The sequence below is a fragment of the Mustela putorius genome, unplaced genomic scaffold (assembly GCF_011764305.1).
Source record: "Mustela putorius furo isolate JIRA1106 unplaced genomic scaffold, ASM1176430v1.1 tig00003834_pilon_pilon_pilon, whole genome shotgun sequence".
NCBI lineage: Eukaryota > Metazoa > Chordata > Mammalia > Carnivora > Mustelidae > Mustela > Mustela putorius.
In genome coordinates this window covers 21,849,540-21,855,405 of record NW_025421987.1, presented here as the reverse complement: position 1 = coordinate 21,855,405, position 5,866 = coordinate 21,849,540, and the positions used below count along the sequence as shown (strand labels likewise).

Genomic DNA, 5,866 nt, shown 5'->3' with positions numbered 1-5,866 from the left:
TCCCCCTTAGAAGTAGAAGAGAGACGAAGAGGGAAGAGGGAATCAAGGGGTATGGGAGAGAGAGAGAATCTTAAGCAGGTTTCATGCTCAACGCAGAGCCCCTGAGGGCTCAATCTCACAACCCTGAGATCATGACCTGAGACAAAATAAAAAATCAGCCACTGGAGCTACTGAGTCACTGAGGTGCCCCCTCTCTCTTTAGCTTTTGAAAGGCTGTCTTTTTGCTGTCTCTTCACAGTCACCCCTCTGGTATGCACATCCCTGGTGCCAATCTCTCTTAAAAGTATACCAGTCATATTGGGTTAGAGCCCTACCCTAAGGGTCTCACTTTAAGTTAATCACCTCTTTAAGGACTTCATCTACAAATAAGGTTACATTCTGAGGTACTGGGGTTTGGGACTTCAACATATAAATCTGGGGAACACAATTCAGCTTATAATAAAGGTATTTGCAGACAATGCATATCCAAGGAGTGATCCACACAAAACAAAATGCAGTAATTATGTAATTATTATACAATTATTTAAAAACATAAATTCTCTTAAGAGAAAGATAACATAACATAGAGCCTTGTCAGTTGTTGTTTTTTGTTTTTTTGTTTTTAAATATCTGGCACTCAATAGATCATAGACATTTCAAGGAAGAAGAACAAATGAAGCAAATCAAATAAATCAAAAGCAACAAAACAACATAAAAAGACCTACAAGTCAACACACCATTCCTACTAAAAGAGATGGGAATTCTAGCTTTGGCACCAAAATAAAAACAGTTTAAAAGTCATTACTCCCATACTCACATGAGCCGAAGCTGAAGCAAAACTGAAAATATTTATGTTCTTGAACTATTAGAGAGCTTGAGGGGGTGGAGTACACACAACCATTTCCAAATTGGAAAGGACAGGTGAATCCAGAGTCACCAGTGACTAGAGCATAATCATAGTGTAACACAAAAGGGACATTTGGTAAAAACTAAGGAAATCCAAATAAAACATAGACTTTAGTCAGTAATAATGTGTTAATGTTGGTTCATTAAGTTTAATAAATGAATGATATTTATATAAGATAATAATAGAAATTGGCTATAGGGTATATGAGAATTATCTATACTATGTAATTTTTCTGTAAATCTGAAAGTGTTCTAAAACACAAAGTTTCTATTTAAAATTTTAAAATACGGAAATTTTATTAAAAATTATGTTTATTTGACAGAGAGAGCATAATCGGGGGAGTGGCAGAGGAAGAGAGAAAAGCAGGCTCCCACTGAGCAGGAAACCTGATGTGGGGCTCAATCCCAGGACTCTGAGATCAGGACCTGAGCCAAAGACAGATGCTTAACACACTGAGTCATCCAGGCATCCCAGAATATAGAAATTTCTAAGAAGACTCTTAGGTGATCTAGAAATTAGAAATATTAGACAGGGAATGTATATAATCATAATTAGTTCAAGAATAATATTCTGGCAACTTCAGGTTATAAAAGAGTTAAATAGAAATTCTACAATAGGATAAAATACCATAAATATAATTAAGATACATCAATAATACAGTAAACATTAGCCAAAAAAGTAGGATTAAATAAATGGAAGATCAACTTAACAAAAAATTCCAGTTGAAGCACAGAGAAAAAGAAGACTGGGAATTCAGAAAGAGTGTAAAAGACACATGGAAAATAGTTCAATGATCTAATATAAAAATTAGAATTCCATAAACAGAGAGTAGAAGTAATAGATAAAATTTACCAAGTCAAATATACAAAATGCTCTGTGAAATTCAGGAAATACACTTTCAAACCATTTCTTTTTTTTTTTCCCCACATTTTTCATATTTAATATATTGACTACATTATTAATTGATACATATGTTAATTTTTCAAGATGCAGGGAAGAAGTTTCAATCTTTTTTTTTCCCAAGTGAACTTTTTTTTTTAATATAATTTTTTTATTTTTTATAAACATATATTTTTATCCCCAGGGGTACAGGTCTGTGAATCACCAGGTTTACACACTTCACAGCACTCACCAAAGCACATACCCTCCCCAATGTCCATAATCCCACCCTCTTCTCCCAAACCCCCTCCCCCCAGCAACCCTCAGTTTGTTTTGTGAGATTAAGAGTCACTTATGGTTTGTCTCCCTCCCAATCCCATCTTCTTTCATTTATTCTTTTCGTACCCACTTAAGCCCCCATGTTGCAACACCACTTTCAAACCATTTCTAATCCATGCATAGATACATTATAAGAAGACTATAGAAAATCATAGAGTATTAACTCCAGGTTGACTGAAAATTTAAGGATGCATACTGTAACACCAATAAGTACAGCTAAAATGCCCCTAAATACATTAAAAACGGAATTTTGATGTCATACAAGAGGACTTGAAAGAGAGAAGAAAAAATCAAACATAGGAAAGAAAAATGGGAAAGAATGACAAAATGGACCAATAAACTGGTAAAAGAAAAGGGATAAAAAACATAATACAAAGGAATTAAGGGTAAAAGAAAGAAAAGGAGAGAGGGAGGAAATTGAGAGACTGAACTTTGGCTTGGAACCTCTAGGATATTCACTGGATGTGCTCCAGATGCCTTGGTGCCAGAAATAACTCATTTTTATAAAACAATTAAAAGACAAAACAAACAAAACAAAGAAGTATGGATAGCCACTTTAACAAACCATGTTGGGCCAACCTGGTAGCCCTGTGTGTATATATATATGTATATATATATATATATATATATATATATATATATAGTTACATATTTAACTCACACCATATACCAAGAAGAACTATAAATTAATGAGAAATTCAAAAGTTTAAAACCTATGAAACCATAGACAAAATCTCATAACTTTGAAATAGAAAAGGCATTTTCAAATCAAAGGCATGTGGTATGTTTGCATTTTTTTATATTTATTAATAATAATCTGAATGCATACATGAGGTTTCTGGAGAAGAGATAGCTTAATTATTATTATTTACTTAATAGTGGCTGCCCTGACTCCCTTTTGCCCTAATTTTTGCCCCATGGCAATGTAATAAAAACCAGATGTCACCTGTACGTAATGGGGATTGTGCTGTAGGCAAAAACACAAGCAAAATCAACCTGGGTACTTAGTACACACTGTCCTTCTCCCCTCCTTGAAGGAGGAAGAAAACCATATGTTTCTTGGAAAGGTTCTGATTTATATCATCTTTTGTAATGTAAATAAATCTCTCCTCGTGAAAGATAAGAACATTGTCTCCTGCTTTGCAACCCTGGGATATCTCCCAGTCCCAGTTCTCAGCACTTTGAAAAGTAAACGTACACTTTCAGAGTTGAGTCAATCTCTCCCAGGTTCTCACTGTTGTAAATTAACTTCTAAGACTTGCTCTTTTAGACTAGGTCCCAAGCTTCAGCAAGAGTTTTCTCAGAAAGCCCAAACTGTTCAGAAACAAAATATATTCCCTATAAGTCCATGTCATGAAATTTAATAGCATTGAGTACCTAAAAATTAAAATTCTTCCTTCACAAGAATAAGCAAGTAACATAAAATTATATAATTTTATTATTGTTTTAAAGTATACTAAACATGCTAAATTTTAAGAGGAGTTTATCATACAATTTCTTATTTAGGAGGCACTGAATGATACAATGGTCAAAGCTTTGATTTCATTCGAAATTAGCAAACTCAAGATAGGGAGGATATTTTATATCTTTGAATACATTTATTCCTGAATCACATGATATTTGTGGATTTTTTTTTTTAATTTATAGATTCTTATATGTACACATACTATTTTCAATCAGAATGGAGATGCTTTGGTTTCTCATTCCTGAATTAGTGGGGAGGTATTAAAAGATAATTTTAAAAAACTACTAATTATTTGACTTTTGAAATTATAATCATGTTTAACTATGGAAAACTATTTTCAAAAATCTACTATGATAGCCCAGTTATTTTAAAAACTTGAGTTATAGAAAAAATTAAAATATTTTCAAAATTAATATCTGATTCAGAGCTATTTTAGTCCAACATACTGTCCGTATAGTGGATAGACCAATGGGAACACTTGAAGGAATGGCTTCTAAACCTAAATAGTGCAAATGTCAAAAACAAAAGTACCAGCCAACATATATTCTTCTGAAACTTCCTGGAAGGATTGCTTTACATTTTACTGGAGAGTATTATGCCCAGGACAACCTTTTCCTTCAGCTGGTACCATGGAATAGTTTTAGCAGGATACAATACTACTCCTGACACATTTTAGATTCTATTAATGAAGATGAAAGTTGGTAGCTTATCAGTTAATTGCTTCTGTAGTGATGGTCTATGAGGTCCATCACTGCACTGTTCTAAAGTTATACTTAAAATATAACCCAACCAGTGAACTAATAAAGGAAAGAAGAAACAGAAAACTGTACTCCTATGTATTCCTATTCAAAGAAAAAAGAAAGAAAAGAATTAGAAATATTTATTAAAAAAAGAACCCATGTTGCAAATGAAATTTTATACAACTTCTTCATTTGACACGACAATGAAAATGGCAACACATTTGAAAATGTAAACAAATAATGGAGAACAATATTTCAGTAGAAGACCATTACAAAAATTACTGTTAGTAAAAGAACAAAAAGATTCAGAGTTGGAACTACAGGGTCAAACCTCCTTTTTAATGGATGCATTTGCTCTACCAAGATAAACTTTTTTTTTTCCCAATATACATGTGCTTTTTAAAATTTTTTTTAATTTTTATTTTTTTAATTTTTTAATTTTATTTTTTATTCATTATTTTTGCACCACATCCAGTGCTCCATGCAATCCATGCCCTCCCCAATACCCACCACTTGGATCCCCCAACCTCCCTCCCCCTACCCCTTCAAAACCCTCAGACTGTTTTTCAGAGTCCATAGTCTCTCATGATTCACTTCCCCTTCCAATTTCCCTCAACTCCCTTCTCCTCTCCATCTCCCCTTGTCCTCCATGCTATTTGTTATGCTTCACAAATAAGTGAAACCATATGATAATTGACTCTCTCTGCTTGACTTATTTCACTCAGCATAATCTCTTCCAGTCCTATCCATGTTGCTACAAAAGTTGGGTATTCATCCTTTCTGATGGAGGCATAATACTCCATAGTGTATATGGACCACATCTTCCTTATCCATTTGTCCATTGAAGGGCATCTTGGTTCTTCACACAGTTTGGCAACCATGGCCATTGCTGCTATAAACATTGGGTTACAGATGGCCCTTCTTTTCACTACATCTATATCTTTGGGGTAAATACCCAGTAGTGCAATGGCAGGGCCATAAGGAAGTTCTATTTTTAATTTCTTGAGGAATCTCCACACTGTTCTCCACAGTAGCTGCACCAACTTGCATTTCCACCAACAGTGTAAGAGGATTCCCAAAAATATGGAATGTTTCACGAATTTGCATGTAATCCTTGTGCAGGGGCCATGCTAATCTTCTCTGTATCATTCCAATTTTAGTATATGTGCTGCCGAAGCGAGCACCCAAGATAAACTTTTGAGGTGAAACAACAGATTCCCAGTGCACAGGGCTGATATTTGATATCAAAGTTTAAACCAACTGTTTCTAACTCAAGACAATAGTGACCTGATATTTGAAAGAAAGTGTAGCCTCTGCATTCTATTAGTTTATGCTGATCATAGTACAATTTAAAGTAGTATGCCTTATAACATTTTCTGTCTCAGTATACATTACAAGTTAGAAACTTCTGTGATTATCTCCCAACAGAGTAGAATTAATTCAGAGCAAACTACTCAAAGCTGCTAATGACTGCATGATCAGGTAATTTTATGGTTTTAACAAACAATGATAGCATACATTTAAATTTCAGTTAACTTTGTTTTGAGAATGTATATC

The 5,866-nt window shown here is 34.0% G+C and overlaps 1 non-coding gene across 1 annotated transcript; it reads right to left on the bottom strand.

Annotated features, from left to right (window-relative positions):
* Positions 1–5,386: 5,386 nt before the first annotated feature.
* LOC123394575 lies at positions 5,387–5,493 on the bottom strand. The gene has a single exon (XR_006609334.1). It is a non-coding gene; the product is annotated as a U6 spliceosomal RNA (small nuclear RNA).
* Between the last annotated feature and the right edge of the window lie 373 nt (positions 5,494–5,866).